The 20,752-nt window shown below is 51.0% G+C and overlaps 1 long non-coding RNA gene across 1 annotated transcript in view; it reads left to right on the top strand.

Moving 5' to 3' along the window:
- Positions 1-20,752, top strand: part of LOC143360389 (uncharacterized) — a 562,015-nt gene that overhangs the window by 268,001 nt on the left and 273,262 nt on the right. The window lies entirely within an intron of this gene.

The raw sequence follows: 20,752 nt of genomic DNA on the forward strand, positions 1-20,752 counted from the left end.
GGGCACTGAGGCCGGGCCGTGTACGGCCGTGAATACGCGGTCCTCCCGGTACTAACGCGTTCTTGAAGATTTTCCGAAATCGAAAAAGAGCCTTCTGCTCGGGTGCCCGGTAAAGGAAGGGCGCCACGCGAAACGCGGCAGACTTTCGCCCTCGGCCGAGGCGGAGGGCGGGAGTCGAACCTTCGAGAACCGCGAGAAGGACGAGAGACGCGAAAGGGGTCTGGGGTTCGGACACGGAAATAACGAGGACAGCCCTCACGGCAAGGCGGATCGCGTAGGGCGAGAGGATCGTAATACCAAGTGGCCTCCAAATAATTTATTCTGCGTCAAATGTTACAAGCAGGCGTCCACGTGGCCGCGCCCGAGAGCCCGCGCTCTTTGTACAAGATTAGCGAAATGTTGGACGGATCGCAGCGCGTGGGAGGTCGTTCGGTAAAATCTGCAGCGCGCGCGCGGTAGATCGGCACGGGTTAAAGTTCTCGCCGAGACGAGAACTTCGCGGCGCGCGGATGGTCGGCGCAAGTACAAGTCGACTGTCGTGGCGAAAGTTTGGTTCTGATGGACGGCGAACACGCTCGGCGAAAGATACGCGATACGTTCTGCGTCGGAACTCGGGTCCAAAAACGCGAAGAACTAGCGATTGCAATTCGTACCGACGGCGGCTCCTCCGAGGAAGCCTGTAACGGGAGCGTTTTTACGCGAGTGTGAACCGCGTAGGAAGGTTGGTTTGTGCTGCCCTCTCCTGGATGCTCGAGCACGTCAGAGTCGTTGGAGAGGACAGCGGTTGAAATAAACGGACAAGGTTTACGAAAATAACTCAGACTTTATTTGGAAATCCACGTAGTTTCGGAGCGGGACGGAGGGTCCCTGCTGGAGTTTCCCGGCGGGAAGGCAGGCTGTAATCAGCGCGAGGGGACGACACGATTATTACTGTACAAACCTTAATTCTAATCTTAAATCTAATTGAACCTAACGACGGAAACGCGGAGCGACGATACGTCGCGAACGGCGGAGCGCGAAGCGATCAGGACTCGCTTTAGAACGGTGGGAACGCGGAGCGCGAAGCGATCGGGACTCGCTTATACGGCGGAGCGCGAAACGATCAGGACTCGCCTATATGGCGGGGACGCGGAGCGACGATAGGTCGCGAACGGCGGGGACGCGGAGCGACGATACGTCGCACAGTGTGACGAATGGCCTTTTTAGCTGGACAAAATTCTAAATCGCCTATTTTTCTATATTTATCGATTAATATGTTTACAGTTGTATAGAATATGAACAATTATTAATTTTTTACAACATTTAGTTGATTTTTGTTAATTAAACAATATATTTTAAGTGATTTATATTTAAATATAAAATACAACAAAGTTAGTAATGGACCTATGTAACACAGAATGATTTAACAAGTACTAGATATTATCAAAGAAGACGTCATTTTTAATTATGGACAAAAAGAATGTAATTTTGGAAAAATTATAGTAAATGTTACTTTTTGGAGATTCAGACATATTCTAACGAGAAAGAATTATATTGAAAAGCTTATATTGTTTATACCAATTTGTTTAGATTAATCTAAAAATTTGTATTTCCTATTTAAACTTTTCATAATTTTATTATTAAGTTGTTATAACGTTTTCACGTATAAAGTAATAACGTAACAAATAAAACACTAACAATAATCACAGTAATTATAACAATAACAATAAAACAACAACAACAATAAAAATAACAGGCGAAAAAAAGGGCAAGGGAGATGTACACTGCACGCTGATCGCTCTGAGACTGAAGAAACAAATTTTCATACGAAGAAATTTCGGAGGAAAACTCGGGGATCTTATCATTGTTTATTCCTTCAATGTACAATGAATGAGACCAATCCATAGGTTTCAACGAGTAGACTAAACAAACCGCTAAGTGGCAACGACAATCGGCATCGGCTGGACGGCAGGAACCACCGCGGCTCAGCGAGATTCTCCGAGTGAACTTGGTTTCCTACGTTATGCTGAGCTCGCGGGGTCACGAATCGGCCTCGTATCCGGAGCGGCTGGACGCCTAGCTCGCCGCCCTCAGCCAGACCGCGGTGTGGTTCGCTCGCACACGGACGGACCCGTAGAACGAACGCGGCTGCGGCTGGATGAGGAATAAAACGGGCGTAGCGCGAGGCTTGGTCGCGAACCGAAGAGCGGATCTCGCAGGAATTCGGGAATCGGAAATCGGGCAGGAGAGGGGAGAGGGCCGGAGGCGCAGTGCGGAGAAGTGCTCGGAAGCACTGCTCTCGCCCGACTGCTCACTCGAGACTCGCTCTTGGTATTGGTTTCGCTAGTACACGGACGGACCCGTAGTACACGTTCCCCCAACACCAACGTGCTCACACACATGCACGGACGGACCCGTAGGGTACGCGTTTCCACGCGGCTGCGAGTGGTTTGGTGCTCGGAGAAGAACCTCCACGAGCACCTCCAACCCAACTCCAATTCTGACGTGTTTCGGCCCGGTATTTATTGGCGAAGTGTCGGCGCCCGTGGATTGGTCCGCGCTTGGGTCTATTCGCGGATTGGTGCGCGTAAGGGGCCGGTCGCGGATTGACTCGCGCTGGTTCGTGTTCGCGAGCTCGCGACGTAACGCGAAATTCGTCGGTTCGTCGCAAGACTTCCGGACCATATTTTGGCGGGAATACTGCAACTAGGCTCAAAGCAGCGACGGTTGCGGTACGAGCGAAATATACGAGGTGTTACGTCCCAGGTGGGCGGATTATAAGTTTCCGCGGATAAGGCGCAGTTTCGAACCTACCTGCATTCACCGGTTACGGTTCGGGAAATTGAGGATTGGTTAAATAAATTGTACCCGTATTTTTACAAAACAACAAAATTCTCGATTTATTCTGAATTTGGTGCTGAATCAGACATTCGAAGTTGACTTTTACAAGCATGGATTTTGTATAGCGCATAAGCTAGAGAGCTTACAAGTGTTTCGCTTTATGACAATAATATTAATTTACGCAGTCGCTGATTTCGGGAGACGCTCGCAAGTTGTAGTCGCTGGTTTTCCGCAGTGGCTCGCAGGAACTCGTGGCACGCCGAAGCTCGTGGATTTGAAAAGAGAACTGTTAATCATTGCGCGACGCGTCTAATGTACGGACCTTTTACGGACTGACTGAACTCATTTAGAGGAGTTGATTCCCTTTTTATAAGGTGGGCAGTCCTTTGTTTCTCAAAAGTGCTGGTTTAGGAGTTTGCATTTTTTAATCTTCTCGATGTCTCCTGATTAGTCAGCTGTGTGTTGCCAAGATTCTTTTGCTTATGAAGTCGACGTCTTTCTTGTAATTCGGCATAATTGGATACTCTTCTTGTTTGTTTGAAGTCTTTTTCCGCGCTACCTAACTGCGTAGAATTGCTAACGTATATTTTAATCTTATTCTATTTCCTCTCGCGTGACATCGTCGGGTTTTCTGTAATAACTGACACTAGTTCTTTATTTAAGTGTTTATTAGTTTACGGTCGAACCAGCGGACGTGACACCATCCCCCTTAGAAAGCAAATTTCCAAGGGAAATTTGTTGCAAGCTTCTAACAACTTTTCCGAGTTCAGATGTATCTGGGTCATTGGTCCGAGGTTGGTTATTGCAGGTCGCGTCGTCAGCTGGTCGGGTCGTATGTCTTCGCTCGTCGGCACGTTGAACCAGGAGGTGCGTCAGCGAATTCCATACGACTCCGCACAAGGTGAAACTGCATCCGTATACAGTGTAACGTGGCTCTCAACTCGCCGCGTGGGAAGACGGGAGCGGGGTCCACTCCGGGAATTTATGGGCTCAGAGGCCGGGCCGCGTACGGCCGTGAATACGCGGTCCTCCCGGTACTAACGGATTCCCGAAGGTTCTCGGAAATCGAAAAGAGCCTGCTGCTCGGGCGCCAGGCACCGGAAGGGTGCCACGCGAAACGCGGACGAAATCCGCCCTTAGCCGAAGCTGGGGGCGGGAGGTGAACCTTCGGGAACCACGAGAATGTCGAGAGGCGCGAAAACGGGTCGGGGGTTCGGACACGGAAGGGAGCGAGGACAGCCCTCACGGCAGGGCGGATCGCGCAGGTGAAAAGATCGATAGTCGGGCTGGGCTCTACAATTTTATTGGCGTCGGTTCTTACAAAGTCGCGGCCACGTGGCCGCACCCGAGAGCCCGCGCTCTTCGTACAAAGTTTGCGATAAAATATCGGTAAAATACGCCGCGGGGGTGCGGTAGATCGGCACGAGGATGGCCCCTCGCCGAAGCGAGAGGCTCGCGGCACGCAGGTGGTCGGCGCGATTACGGTATGACTGTCGCGGCGCGGTTTCGGTTCCGACGGACGACGAACGCTCGGCGAAAACTTCACGATAGGCTATGCGACGGCTCGATAGGAATAACGCGAGAAGTAATGTAACGGACGGACGGTTGCAAACGTTAACGGCGGCAGCTCCTCCGAGGAAGACTTCCGTACGATATTTTTCCGGGAACTCGGTGCCGCGGCACAAAGTACCGATGGACTCGGTACGAGCGAAATGTCCGAGGCGAGAAGCGCCCCGGCACGCGAAAACTCGGGGAACGAGACGCGATATTACGCGCCCGACGGGCGATCCGCGAGCTCGCGTTGCCGCGAGGGCACGGAATCATCGTCGGCCGACCTCGTCGGTTCCCCGATAGAGCCTGGCGAACCAACTCGCGAAAAACAAACGAATACGGTCACTTAGGGGACTCACCGTTCCTCTCGATATAATCCCGCCTTCGGTCGCGGTTCTGTCCGTCTCGCACGGGATGGTCTCCGGCTTCCGGCGCTCGGCTCGGGACGGGATCGAGATCCTGGGACCGCTGCAGCCCGGTAATAGAGCGCACGCACTTCGCGGTTACGGCAATCGGTACTGATAACGCGGTATCGCAAGCTACACGGCGGTCTGCGCTGGCTCGGTATTTTCGGGTGCGATTCGGTACGGAAGTCACCGCGACAGTAATTGGGGAAAGATCCCCAAGGGGCTACCCACTAAAAAACCCACGCCCACCTAAGCTAAATGGGAGGTGCCTGGATCACGCGTGTACTCAACAGGACACCTCCCAGATATCATCATACTCCGGGGGAGGTTTTAACCTCCCCCACTGCCTACGCTATAAGACCCCGGACGGAGGGGCCCGCCCGGTGTCCCCATCCCTGGAACCTTCGGATTGAGCTTCCCGAGCCCCAGCTCGGTCCACCCACAGCTCCCGGAGTCTTCGTGCCCCGCTCGGGGCCTGTGTCTCAAAGGAACCGGCCCCAGCCGAGGCAAGAAGACGCCGCCACCGGGAGGAAGGGCCGTCGGAGGCGCGATCCGGCACGCCCCGACCCTTCCTTTCCCCAACCCCCCACGGATCCCCCTCCCCTGTCGGGGAGGGACGGACCGACACCCCCCCACACCGGAAAACTAACCCGGGGGTGTCGGCCTGTCACGGGGGGAGCCATGCCCTCCCGGGGGGCCGGGTCAGCTCGCACCCCGGGCCCCCACATTCACCGCCCCCAATGGTGGGGGGCCCAACAGGGCGCGGGGGGACTCCCCGCGCCAACAACACTCCGCCCCCCACCACCGGGGGCACACGTTGACGCGGAGGAGACCCCTGCACCCACCCCACCTTCGCCGCCCCCCTCGTAGGGGGAAAATGTCGGCGCGGGGGTCGCCACCGCGCCCACAGACTCCTCGCGGAACCCGGGTCCCTCTCCCGGGCCCGCTCGGAGGCCTCCTTCTGCTTCATCACTTCCTCGCAGAAGAAGGGCACCGCCTTCCACGACCCCACGCTGCCGTCCATGTGGTCGACCACGGTCGACAGCGCGAGGTCCCACCCGCCCACTGCGGCTTTCAGGACACGGCGTGGCCCGGCCCAAGCTGGGCACTCCTCCAGAGTATGCCGCGCCGTGTCCACATCTTCGCCGCAGTGGTAGCACTGCGCAGTCGGCTCCCGCCCCATCCTGTGCAGGTACTCTCCGAAGCACCCATGGCCGGAGAGTACCTGCGTGAGGCGGAAGGTCAACCTTCACCGCCTCCTGCACCATATATAAAATATGGGCAGGAGGGCCCGGACAATCGGATGTGTGGAGGGCGTCAATAGCGCCCTCCACTCCGAAAATGCTTCCGTCTGGGCCTGACGATTCTGGCTCTCGAGCTCCAACTCCTCCCCGCGCGTGAGTTCCACCCCCGGCGGGCGGCGGGCGGCGATGTGGTATAACTTCGCCCGCTCCGCCGCCACCACAGGGAAGGGTGGAATCACGGCGAGGAGTCCCGACGCCTCGGCGGAGATGGTGCGGTAACCCCGTATGCCCGCAGGGCCAGCCGCCGCCGAACTCTCTCCAAGAGTTTTCGGCTGGGCGTGCTGGCCCCAAGCGAGCGGTGCCACACGGGGGCCCCATACAGGGCAATAGACCGCTCCACCTCCATATAGAGGCGGCATATTTTCAAATCCGGCCCCCCGACATTCGGCAGCAGCCGCGCCAAGGCGGCTGCCGTACTTTCCAGTTCGGCGAGGAGCCCGAAGTATCCTTCGAACCGCCAGCGGCCGTCTATGACCAGGCCCAGGTACCTCATCCTGGGCCCGATCTCGACGGAGGTTTCAGCGACGCGAATCCGGAGGTCCTGACCACGGGGTAGCCGCCACGGCCGAGGCGATCCATACAACCAGATATCGGTCTTTGCGGCGGCCACGGTCAACCCCATCCTCCGAATTCGCCCGACCACGCAGTCCAGGGCGGCCTCACCGAGGTGCCTGGTCCTCCTCCAGTCCTCCCCCTCGGCATAAACCTGCTATGCAAATGACACCCGTATCCGGGGGGAGGACAACTAACTCGCAGCACCACGCTGTACGCCAAGTTCCACAGGAGCGGTCCGAGGACCGACCCTTGCGGAACGCCGCGATGCGTCTCCCTCGTATGAACGATGTTATACCGGCCGGTGTAAGCCACCTCCCTGTCGCGTAGGTAGTCGCCGACCACCTCCCGGAGATAAGGGGGCACCTTTTTTTTTAAGGGTATTTGTCTCTATTTAATTTCTGGTAAGTACAAAAATGTCTAAATTCTTAGTGCTATTATTCGTTGCTATGTTTCTCTCTATAAGTATTTGTTTCTTACTCTATTTGTTTGTGGAAAAAATATTCTAACTACTTCGCTCGCAGTATCGTTTGTAAATTTCTAGGATGCGGTACAATAGTTTTTCCTACTCGCAATTATTTTATCTGCTAAGCTCACCTATTCCTTTGAAACTGGTAAGTATAGATGGTTTTTCGTTTTCAAGTCTGATATAATAACTCTTAAAGCCTAAATTTATCTTCTAATTCGCTCGCTGACAAAACAAAAATTAATTTATATGGTTTGGAATATAAATCTAATTTCGCTTTACCTTACGTATCTTCGTATCCGATTCGCACGCTGTAGTATATGCTAACCTAAGAATTTTTAATTTCTAAAATCTAACTTATTTACACTTTTTTGGGTTAACAATTTTTAGAATTACGTGTTTGTCCTTCTAAGTCCTGTCCTAGATCCTATTTATCCTACTTGTCCCTAATTTTGCCCGAGAAACCCGAAAAAACCGAGTTTTTCCGGTTTCGGACAAGAGTAAAGTGGGGGTTTTTGGGTAGTATACCCCCACTTTTTTTCGGTCTTACTGAATAGCCCGAGGTCTCACTATCACTCGGCCTAATCTATAAATTTTCCCAAAATCGACTACTTCTCTTCGCAAATGCCGGAATTCCGTTAAAAAGGGGGGGGGGGGTGGTGGGGTGTCGGACGCAAGACGGGGTTTGCTTACACCCAACCCCCCACCTATTCCTTAAAATATCCCCTATAACGGCCCCACCACTCAGTTTTTTATTTTTTATACAATTATTTTTCGGTCACCCGGTATAACTTTTCTTAAAGTTGCTCCGATTGGGGAGTACAGCGGCTCGTTGGATAGCCCTTGGCCCCACCTACCGGATTCTCTACTCAGATTTTCTCTACCCGTAAAAAATACCCCTTCTGTCGCCTATATCTCCGAAGGGGGGGGGTATTTCCGAAAATGAAAAACAGGGGGGAGAATACTTCTCCTTTTTGGCTTACAATTGATCCTCGCCCTAGATAATACCACCCTGTAAAATTTGGTGGCAGTCGGACAAAATTCACAATTTTTTAACCCTTTCCCCTTCCACCTACGCAATGTCTCTTTTCACCGGGTGTCCTAGCGAAAAGCCTATCACTTATTTTGTATCGCTATTATTTTACCACCCGTTATTCGTTGTAGTTTTCCTATTTATCTTCTTTATAACAGGGTTCTCACTTATCTACTTTACTTCACTTATCTTCGATCAACTTCTCTTCTCTGCTTATTCTTTCCGTGTCTAAATATTTATATCTAGTCCCTTAACTATCTACCTGTCTTATCTACTACTTACACACTAATATATTTCTAAATTTACTTCTATTTATTTATAACTATTAATAACTATACCTATCTATTATTTATCTAACCTTTTACCTATAATTATTCTTACTCTATTGCGCTATTAGCCTATCTACTAAGTATACTCTCGTACTTGTATACCCTCACTTCAGCCTTAGCTCAGGACTTTTTCCCCGTTTTCAGACTAAGTTCAAATGTTTAAACAATTTTCTAATTTGTTTCAAGATTTGAACTTAGTTTTTCGTCTCTACTTTTCCTCTCTTAGCCTCTATACCTTTCCTTCTTTGTACTTTATTTATTCTATCCTGGGTGGATTTATTAAACTAATTCGTTGATTAATTAATTTAATTTTCTGCTTTTATTTCTGTCTAAGTCTAATCTAATTTGTTATCTCTCGGCCGGTACCGATTATCTAGGCTACTTTTGTATAAATCTTCTAATCTTTTTATTTAATTCCTACCTTGGGTGTCCCGAAAATCTGACCGACCCCTCGCGGTGTGGCCTCGTTTCCTGGTAAGGCACTCTCGGTTTCTTGATTAAATGTTCCAATATTCGATTTTTATGTCCTTCTCTTTACACTTATTGTTCCTAGTTTTTTCACTGATTGTTCGCACACACACTTCCAATTAATTAATTTGCGATTACTACTTAGTTAATTAATTAATGGTGCACGAACTAATTTGCAATTGTCTGTCGTTTCGGCGAGTTTATTACACGATGGGATTCTCGCGGTACGAAAACTTCTAGCAAAAAACCCCAATTCTTACTAAATTTTAAATTTAAATTTAATTAATTTAGTCTAATAGTTAATTTTTTGCCACGATGCTCGCGCGCGAAAATTATAAGAATTCGCCCCTTGGATGGGGATTTATTCTCCCTTTTTTCTCGCTTTTTATTCTATTTTTCAATTAATACTAGTTTAATCCGTTATTCTAACTTCGATTTCAACTCCGGCAGACACTTTCTGACTTTTTCGCGTTTTTTTGACTCGAAAACTCAGCTGCTAGCTCCGATTACCATGACGGTTCACTTTGCTCTCAGATAAGGGGGCACCTGGAAATAGTCCAGCGCCCCCATTATCTCCGTCCAGGGCCGGGCTTTGAAAGCGTTAGATATGTCTAACGACACGGCTATCAACACCCTGCCTCGAGCGACAGCCCATTCCCGGAGAAGGCGCAGGCGCTCCAGGGCGTCTATTGTAGAGCGCCCCCTCCGGAATCCATACTGGCTGTCGCTCAGGTCGGGACCACCCCGCGACAGATGCTCGACGAGGCGGGTGGCAATTATTCTTTCGAACAGATTGCCCGCCTCGTCGAGTAAACACACCTGCCGGTATGCAGAGGGAGACTCTGCGGGTTTCCCCTCCCTTTGGAGGAGAACCAGGCACGCTTTTTTCCAAACAGTGGGGAAGATTCCCCGGCGCAGGCTGGCGTTCATGACGCACCTGAACGCCGGGGCGAGTCCCTCCAGGACTAAGGCCAGTATACCACCGGGAACCCCATCGGGGCCAGGGGCCTTCTTGCCCCTAGCCTGGCGTTCCCGGACGGCCTGGTACAGCTCCCACTCGGTGACCCGGAACTCGTCCGACCATCCCATGGTTGGATCCGGGGCGCGTTCCCACCTCCCCTCTTCCCCATCACTCAGGGGGAAGAGGGTGTCAACGACGAGCCCCAGGAATTCCGGGTCTAGCCTCTCCGTGACCGGGGACGCCCAGGGGCGGAGCTTCCCAAACCCCGCCTTATACGGGCGTCCCCACGGATCGTCACGGAGGGTGAGCAGGAGCTCATCCCAGGCCTTGGCCTTAGCAGCTTCAATCGCACGCTTGAGGGCCACGGCCGCCGATCTGTACTCCCTGTACAGCTCGGCGACCCTCGGCTCCGCGTCGCCGCCCAGAAAATGACGGCGACGGGCGCGGCATACTGGCGGCGGGCCCGGCCGGTCGAACTGCGAAGTTCGACCATCTCCCCCGACCACCAGTAAACTGACTGTCTCGGGGGCTGAGCTCGGACCCGGGGCATCGCTACGTCACAGATCATTTGCAACGTGCCCCAGATCCAAGCCGCCCCCTCATCTGCCTCGCGCTCCCTGGCCGAAGGCCAGGCGGATCCGATAATCACGGCCCTCAGGAGGTCCCCGTCCAGTCGTTTCAGCGCCCATCTGGGCGCTGACGGGGTGCCACGTCGGAGGGGCGTGTCCAACGGCAAGTCCGAGACCACAGCCACGTCCATCAGGACGTAGCTGTGGTCCGACAGGGTCTCTCCATCCCAGATCCGCTAGTTGGACACACGGCGTGAGGCGGCGGCGGTCGCGAACGATACGTCAACGATCGACCACCCGTTCCACCTCACGCACGTAGGCACGGAGCCACGGTTTAACAACCGGAGCTCCATCCCCTCCGCCCAGTCTTCCAGGACTCCGCCTCGGGCGCTGGTCCCAGGGTTACCCCAGGTCGCGGACCTCGCGTTGAGTTCCCCCAGAACCAGCACCGGACCGGCTCTATATGGGGCTATCATAAGCCCCAGCCGGTTCAGGAACATCCCGAGTTCGGCGGAGTCGCAACTGGGTGAGTCGTAGCATCCCACGACCAGAAGTCTTCCCCACTTTACCATCACCATCCCCCTGCCCCGTTCGACCACGGAGCTGGGGGGGGGGGGGTACAGTCGCCGAATGGCGACGCCACCATACCGCCACGGAGCCGTCAGCGTCAGCGCACCAGTGTGGATGGTCCGGGACTTTGTACGGCTCCGTGGCGATGGCCATGCCAACCCCCCACTCCTCCTGGAAATGGACAACCAGGTCCTGTGCCCGGCGGCACTGGTTGAGGTTGGCCTGGAGGGCCGAGAGGGGGGACCGGCGCGGGGTGTAGGCCATTCTTTAGCCTCCGCGCTAGTCCCCTCCTCAGCGGTCTCTTCAGGTGGCGGGGCGCAGGTGCCCCCGTCCCGCTGGGTATCGCATCCGCCTCCATCCTCTCCCCCTCCTTGGAGGTTGGGGGAGTGGCCGAGTTCCCCCCGGGGTTTTCGTCGCCGCGCTTTGGGGTGGCGCCACACCGCCCTTCCCCTTTGCGCCCTTCTTGTCCATTGGGGGCGGGGAGCACGCGCTGCTCCCCGCCTTATGCCCAACCGGCCGGCCCACCGCGACGCAAACCACGCAGTGGGGTGGCGCCTTACATTCCACCGCCCGGTGGGATGCATCCTCACAGCGGTAGCAATGACCGCTGCGGTCGACCGTCGCAGTGCATCGCTGCCGTACATGGCCTAGGGCCAGGCAGCGAAAGCACTGCAACGGTCGTGGAGCTAATACTACCACCTGGGCGGTGGACCACCCCACACGCACCTTGCCGGCCTTCTCTATGGCCAGCGCGGCCACGACCGGGCACTGCACCCAGATGGCACCGAGTCCGCTGGGCGGAGCAATTAGCTCCCCCACCCTGACGGACTCGGCGGCGCAGCCCCCGGCCTTCGCCACCGCCTCAGCCACCTCCTGGGGGGTGACAGACACCTCCAGGCCCGTGAGGCGGAATTCCGCCTTCTTCACGGGCCTGAAGATCTTCACCACCAGGGCGTCGGCCTTAGGGCCCCCGTCAGCACCGGGGACCTCTATAACGAGGCCTCCGGTTACAGCCCTCTTCCAGTGGAGGGCCCCAATGCCAAGGGCGTCGAGGTCGAGGCCGGAGGCGCGGCGCGTAGTAGTGCTCGGAAGCACTGCTCTCGCCCGACTGCTCACTCAAGACTCGCTCGCGGTATCGGTTTCGCTTGCACACGGACGATTCCGTAGTAGCGTTCCACCGAATCCAACGTGCTCACGCACACGCACGGACGAGCCCGTAGGGTGCGCGTTCACACGCGGCTGCGAGTGGTCTGGAGCTCGGAGATAATCCTCCACGAGCAGCTCCAAGCCAACTCCGGTTCAAGCGCGGACTACGGAGAGCGCGCCGTATCGTCGCACCTTTAGCAACTGAGTAGAAATCGTCCGGAGGATTTTTTCCCTGAGGCCTTATAGCCGATATCTCAACACCAAATTGAGAGATAAAGTTACCATCCTGATACCATGAGGTGTACTAAGAATATCCTTCTTTAAAAAATAATGTCTTTTCTTGGCTTAAGTTAATACCAATGAGAGCCAAATTTTTCGTATTGAGTTCAATGCAGGCAGCCAAATTTGCAGTGGTATCCCCAACATAAACTGATGTAGAATCATCACTTGACCTTAGTGTTGCTACATTCATCAAGAATTTGTTGAAACAGAACCTGACTGGAAGCAAACCCAATGTTGTTGATCCAGCATTTAGCATTCCCATTAACATTCCGGGGCTGGCAGAAAGGTATCTTTCCTCATCAATCTTTGGTTTAAGATCTGTAAGCCATTCTTGCGTGTCCTCATTGAATTCACTCAACGGGGTGGTATGCCATTTTAATCTCTTTCTGATCCCATTGGATATGACTAAAGGGCCATCTCCCACCTGTATTCTCTTTATTGACATCAAGAAGTTTCCTGACACTGCTGACATGGAAAAGAGTGACCCTTCTTCTGTAGGTGGTTCTATACCAAATTGATTTCTTATTTTGGGATCAAAGAACACTTTATGCATTATGGTAAAGGCTGCTGGGGATAGACATTCGTTCCATTTGGTAGCATCTTCTGTTCCTTGGGCTTTCACAGTGTCTATCCTTGAATCAATGGTAGCTGTATTCAATGTGCTAGTAATTTACATCTTCTTTTCCTCTCCCCCAATGGAAATAGTTGATCCCGGTATCCTCTTTCCAAGTTCCAAGTGAAACTTCTCAATTATGTAGAGAAGCATCCTTAAGATCATGTTGGCCGATGCAATTGCCCTTCTGTTTAGCTTACTCCTTTCCTTATGCTTCAGGTATGACGCAAATGATCTTGCCATATTCATAGTCTCTTTTCTCACATCTTTCCCTGAATATTTTTTCTTCACTATGGTTCTTTTGGTCTCGTTATATCTTATGTGTTGTTTTGTTAACCTATTGTATTTGGTCTTACTTACAGAAGTGGATTTTATCGTTTTCTTCCATATCTCAGGGTTTTCCAGAATCTCCATGAATGATTTTACCCAATGCAAACACGTATGGGTTTTTGTTCCTACATTAGTGTGAAAGAAATCATGCATTCTTTGGAAAGCAACATTAGCTGTCACGCTTTGGTAGGTAAAAGCGCATAAGGTTTGTCTCCCCTTTGTGAGTATGTCTGCATTATTATGGAGAGAATCCTCATTCTCCCATTACATTCTTTCTATATCATATCCATTGATTTTCATGGTTTTTCCTTGTTTTTTCAAGTTGAAATCATAAGCTCTCTTAATAGTTTAAGCTATTTTTGGTCCTTGAGCACCATAACCATGAGGGGGGGGGGGGTGTTTGTGTACAAATATAGATTACTCACTAATCCCCAATTGTTTGTGAGTTCATCCCTGGGATGTGCTGCATCTCCAATCCCTATTTTGAACCTCACTTCTTTTGAAGTCAGGGAAGCATATAATAAAGGATTGTTAAGAACATCAAAGGGTGTTTCTTCAATATCAAACATTTGAAAATAGAGTCTGTTTTTACTTACTGTTTTCCTTCTCTTCCTTGTTGAGGTGATCTAATCTTAATAATTCCAGTATATCCTTATATCGATTATGATCACTTATTGCTGCCACAAGGCAGGATTTGACGTGTTGATTGGTAACCTCTTCAAATGGTTCCAACTTTACCACAGGTATGTGACGTAAACTGGGTAAAAATACTTGAAAAAAAGAGAGTGGGAGTTACCCAGCTCTTTATCCCGTTGTTTACTGGCAAAAAGTATAAGTTTATTTAAGACAGAGTTACAAAACGGAGGTTCAGCCAAGATTGACTGCCCTGGGAATGTTCCCATACTTATAGCTTGGCCTTATTGATTAGTAATGCATTTTTTGGGGGGGCTTTCGAAACCAGGCGGATGTGATTTGACTAATGCTGTTGCTTAGGCGTGTATCGAGAAATGCTGTGGTGTCGAGGTGAATGCTCGGGGAATGCTGACTTGTGCAAATGACTCGGGGAATGCTGACTTGTGCAAATGACTCGGGAAATGCTGTGGTGTCGAATGGAATATGATCTGGTATAGCTCGGGGATTTTTAGGGCGTTACAGGTACGTCGAGAACGTAATCTTTTAGTGTAGCATTTGTTATTCTTATGTGTGCTCGTCTTTTATTATTAGTGACCACTGTTTCCCCAAGAATAAATGAATGAATGAATAGTTTATTCAATCCCCTCAGGGCTACAAATTCTTATCCCCTTCCAATCACTTAAACCTAACCGCTCTTAACCTACTTAAACCTAACTTAACCTAAATTACCACACGCACCGCACCGCCGCACCCTACTCGCCAGAGAGAGAGAGAGAGAGAGAGAGAGAGAGAGAGAGAGAGAGAGAGAGAGAGAGAGAGAGAGATATCGTCATTTAACTTAACAATACATACAGTAAAATAAACTCAAATAATAATCCGCATTTTGGACGTTGCATAACATAAAATAAACTAAAGTATAGATATAGTAAAAATAAATTTCGTAACATAATAAAAAAGAATAACAATAATAACAATAATAAAAACAAAAATAAATACAAAAATAAGAAGGAAATTCCTTCTATCTCCCCTCACTCCTCCTTTCACACACACACTCACACCTATGACCCCCCTTCCCTAACCAATGGACCCCCTCTTCCGGTCGCTCCCCATTCACCCCAGTCCTTCATTTGCCCCATCCCTCCATTCCTCCACCCTCCTCATCCACTTCTCCCCCCCCCCATCAGCCAACACCTCCCACACCCTCTCAGGCCATCCTCTTTCCTCATCCATCCTCAAACATTCTTCCCACACATGCTCCCATGTCTCATTCGCCCAGCCACACATTCTACATTTTCTCTCCTCTTCATACAACCAATATTTCCCATCCCTCATGCCATTTCCTAATCTAAACCTCGCCATCCTCTGCCACCTACTCTCCCCCCCCCCCCCACCCTTTCTTCAAATAACCCGGCAAACCCTCCTCCTTTACCATTCCATACCATCTATTGTATCTCGAGTTCCTCATCCTTTCCCGCCTTTCCTCCCTCTGCCTTTCCTTCTCCCTTTTTACCAGTTCCCCACTTATCTCCTCTCTCCTCTCGTCCATCATTTCCTCCACCTCCTGTACTGTCCAACCCCTCTCCTCAAAAAAGTCTCGTCTCTCCTTCTCCCACCCTTCTCTTACTACCCCCTCCCTCCCTCTCATCTCTTCTCAACACAATCTCGCTAATTCCCCTCCTTTGCCCTCTCTTAACTTCTTTCCATACCCCCATGCTCTTAACCCCGCCCTTCCCCTCAATAGCTCTCTCTGCAACTCTTCACTAGCCATGTACCCTGGTGAACACCTTTCTACACCCAACACCCACTTCAGGTACCTCTCCTGCATCGTTTCCATACCCTCCCTTTCCTTCCACCTCCATATTTCCACACCATAACGCACCACCGGCCATACCAATTTATCGAAAAGCCAAATCCCTACCCTAGTCCTTTCCAAATCTCCTCTTCCCTATTCCCCACACTTGCCCCATCACTGCCGCCCCCTTCCTTATCCTTTCCGCCACTTGCTCTTCCTGACCACCATCCCTCTTTATTACATATCCTAGATACCTATACTGACTGACCTCCTCTATTGCCTTACCTTTCCACCTCCACGTCACCTTCTTCCACCTTCCCCGTCCCTTTCTATATCTCATCATCTTTGATTTTTCTGAATGAAGGTCCAGCTTTCCCAGGTGGCCTTGATCCGCCACAGTGTGCGTGCCGTTTGCGTGTGCCATGGTGTGCCGCACACAACGCTAGATCGTACAAGGTTGCAAGGGTTCGGGAGGTGGCAATTTATGGCTCGATAATGCAAAGATGGGGCATGACAGTGGTCAAAAGCGGTAGATGAAGGATAAATCTAGAGCGCTCGCCACCAGGCAGGTCCTACTTTTGCGTTGTCGAGCAACATTTTGCATTATTCGGTCGCATGATGCCTGTCATTTTCCTTGTCTTCTCTACATTCCTCATCCCACCAACCTTTCCTCTCCCCTACTTTCTTCTTTCCCATCCCCTCTAGTACCTCCATTACTTTACCTTTCAATTCTTTCCAATCCTCCTCTACTTCCTTCTCTGCCCCCCCCCTTCTTCCCAAATTTCCCCCTGCACTCCGGCACCCCTTGCTCCGTCCAACACCCCACCAACCTTCTCCTCCCTCCCTCACCCCTCCTTGTTCCCCCTACCCTTTCTCCCTCAAGCCATACCGTCAGAGGCAGGTGGTCCGAGTCCACTCTTTCCCCAATCTCCATCTTTTTCACCCCATCCCTCGTATCGTCATCTCCCAATATATAATCTATCACCGAATTCCCCCTCTTTCCTATAAACGTCCATTCCCCTAACTCATCTCCCTCTACGTTCCCATTTAGTATCCCCCACCCCCTCTCCTCTAAATACCCACATAACCTCCTTCCTTCCGTATTTATCCTCTCATCTTTGGATCTCCTACTCCCTTTCCCTTTTCCCTCTTCTCCCCTATAAGCACCCTCACAGCTTTTTCTCTCCCTTCTATCCATTCTTCCAGCACCTCCAATTTCTCCCGCAAGTCCCCATTTACGTCCACCCTAATTACCTTCCACCATCCCCCCTCTATCCGCATCTTTATACCTATCACCCCCTCCCTTCCTCCCTCTTCCCTCCTCACCGTCTCAATCTCCTTCCTTTCTCCCACTAACATACCCCCCTTTGCCCTCCCCATCTTTTCCTCTCTCCTTGCCCACTGTGCTTCCCACACATACCCTTTTGGTAGCCTACTCCTTACCTCTTCCCATCCTCTCTCCTCTAGCCACGTCTCCATCATCATAATCACATACCACTCCTCCAACCCTTTCCAGAAATCCTCATCCTTGTTCTTCAATCCCGCCACATTCCAAAAAACCACCTTTACCTCCCTCTCCCTCTTCTTCTTTTTCTTTCCACCCTCTTTCCCTACATCCCACTCCTTTACCTCCCCTGCCCGCTTCCCTGCTCTTCTAACCAACTTTCCTTTATCTCGTCCCATTGCTTTAACTTGCATTGCTCGTCCCATTCACCCACATGTTCATGTACCCCACCTGTATATTCCTTCCTTTCCTCCTCTCCTTCTCCGCTTCCCTTTCAATTTTCCACCTTACTCTACTCTCTTCCTCCGTCAAATCGTCGTCTAACCTTTCCTTTTCCCTCTCAACTTGCTCCTCTCCCTCATCACCTTCCTTTTCTGTTCCCTGTCCACCAACTTCACTAGTACAAACCCCCTCCCGTCCCTTCCTGCCCCTCCTATCTTTTTTATCTCCTTAATTCTCTCGTCCTTCAGAACCATCACCTCCCACACCCTCTTCACCTTAATTTCAATGCCCTCACCCACCGTTTGAATCCCCCTTATTACTACGTTATTTCTCCTCTCCTCCCTCTCCTTCCTATCCTGTTTGACCTCTATCCTCCTTATTCTCCTTTACTTGCTCCTTCCCCCTCCTATCTTTTACCCCTTCTCCCCCCTTGTCCCGCCCTTCCATCTCTACTTTCTCCACCTTTCCCTCTAGTCCTTCTATTCTTTTCTCTAACCTTTCCCTCCTTTCCACTTCTTCCCCCCTTTCCTCTTCCCACTTCTCTCTCTCCCTTCTTCTCCCCTCCCTCTCTCTCCAACTCTTCCTTCATCTCCCTCATCCACTCTTTTATTTCCCTCATCTCCGTCAACCTCTCCTTCATTTCCCTCATCGCCTCTTTTATTTCCCTTATCTCCGTCCTCTCCTCCCTCATCCCTTCTTTTATTTCCTTCATCTCCGCCATTTCCTCCTTCATTTCCCTCATCCCCTCTTTTATTTCCCTCAGCCCCGTCATCATCTCCCTAATCATGTTCTTGCAACCCTTGCTTAACCCTTCCGCCTCTTTCCGATCCTCCTTCGGCGACCTCTTCGTCTTTGCACTCTTTTTAAATATTCCCTTTTCCCCTTCTCCCTCGTCGTCCCCCTCATCCCCTTGATCGCTCCCCCTTTTCTTCCATAGGTTATCAAATCTGCTCCCACTACTTCTTCCCCTACTCCTAGCTTTTCCGAGCCCGTCGGCCTTCCCCCTCACCCCTCTCCACCTTCCATCCTTCTAGTTCCTCTTCCCCTCTGCTACTCATTTCGTCCTCTTACTCCCACTACACTACACTACCTTCAAATTTCCTGCTTTCCTCTTGACTCTATCGCCACCATGCAGCGCCACCTACCACTCCCTCTCTCTACTCCCGCGTTCGCCTCACGAGGATCCCGCCAACCTAACCTCCAATCCCTCACTCACTTCCACCTTTCTCACACTTCCAGCCCACCTTTTTCTCTTTTCCCTTTTTTGCCCACCTACCACTATTCCTCTCGCCCTCTTCTCCCACACTCTCTCACCTCTCACACCTCTCACTCTTCACTTTCTCTCACCAAAAACCTCTCCGCTCACTACACACACGCCAATCTCTCTCGCAACCGGAAACGGAAGTCCATCACTGTTTCTCCAAGAAATATTCCTTTTCCCTCAGGTATTCGGGGAATATAACCTTGCTGTAATTCCGGATTGATTATATTCACCGTTATTTGGATAGATGTTCTCTTAGGAACTGTTCTTTGTTGAGGTTCAAAGAATGGTATGTATGTGGTTCCCCATTTTATATGCTTCGCAGAGTAATCGAAGTTTGCTTGATTATTTTGTAGAAATTCGGATCCTAAGAGTCCGCTTTGATCTATCGATATTCGGTTGCTAACAACATGGAATGTTACTTGATGGCTGGCTATTCTGATTGATGCCGTCCCTAGGGTGGCCAGGACGTCAGACGAGATTCCTCGAATATTTATAGCGTTACTTGTGTCGATTTTCGTGGATATTGGGACCATTGATTCCTTGATTTCTGAACCTGAGTCGATCAAAAGTGAAATTATTCCCTGAAGATCCGGGGAGGTGATCGTTATAGTTGGTGTATTTTTGGCAGAATCTAGTCGAACAGTGATAGCTCTTCTAGGTCGATCTCTTCCTGGTCCGTTTCTAATACTTCGATTCTTATTGCCCTGATGTGATCCGTCTTCGGGGATTCTTCCCGTTGGGACGGTTCGGACGACGCGATTTCCATCGGTGTAGATGGAGCAGGGTTTATTTTCATTACCGATCGGAGCTCTGTAAAATTTGCTCCCTTGGGTGCACCACTTGTTCCTGGGGAGTGCTTCTCGTTTCCCGACTTCTGTTGGGCATAGGGCACTATCTCGCCTGATTCCACCTTTGCTTTAAATTTATAGCAATCTCTGATTGCATGTCCGGACTTTTTGCAGTAATTTCAGGTGACAGATGGGTCGGCTCCTCTAGCCCGATTATCGGTTCCTGTTTGCTTGTTGGGCCTCACATGGCTGTTTGAATTTCTATTGTTATTGTTGTAGGAATTGCGATACGAAGAAGGATCGGAGCGCCAACGTGATCCGGTATAGTTATCTTGTCTCGGAGAGACTTGATATCTGTTTGAGGAAAGTTGATATCCCTGTTGTGGCAGAGTCGCTCCTCTGTGGAATGTCCTGGCTCGTTCTTCTTCTTGCTGGATTTGTTTCGTGATTTTAATTACGTTGGTGTTGGCACTAGGAAACTCCCTGGTAGACGAAGTGTCTCACCATACACCAATTCCGCCGACGTCGTTTTTAAATTGTCTTTCCAGGCAGAGCGAATCCCCATTAGGATGGTCGGAAGGACCTCTGTCCATCGGGCATTTTCATGGCATCGGATCGCGGCCTTCAATTGCCTGTGCAAACGCTCCACCGTGCCGTTAGCGGCTGGGTGATAGGCTGTCGTACGCAGGTGAGTCGTACCTGTTGAAGCACAGAGTTCCTTAAGCAGGTGCGACTCGAATTGCCTGCCTTGGTCTGTTGTGACTCGCAAGGGAACTCCGAATCTACAAATCCAGCCTTCATAAAAAGCTCGGGCAACGGTCGCGGCCTCCTGATCGGCAAGAGGAAATGCTTCCGGCCATCGCGTGAATCTGTCGACGCAAGTTAATAAATATCGATACCCCTCGGAGGCGGGGAGGGTTACAATGTCGATGTGCACGTGCTGGAACCTTGCCGACGGTACCTGGAATGACCCGGGGGGAGCGGCAACGTGCCTTACAATCTTCGCGCGCTGGCATTGCAAACAATTGCGGGCCCATTCTCTAATATCTGCCTTCATCGACGGCCATACGTAACGCTGTGTCACGATTTTGACCGTTGCGTTAACTCCGGGGTGGGCTAGGTTATGCAGCGCGTTAAGAACTATTCGC

The sequence above is a fragment of the Halictus rubicundus genome, chromosome 13, assembly GCF_050948215.1.
Source record: "Halictus rubicundus isolate RS-2024b chromosome 13, iyHalRubi1_principal, whole genome shotgun sequence".
NCBI lineage: Eukaryota > Metazoa > Arthropoda > Insecta > Hymenoptera > Halictidae > Halictus > Halictus rubicundus.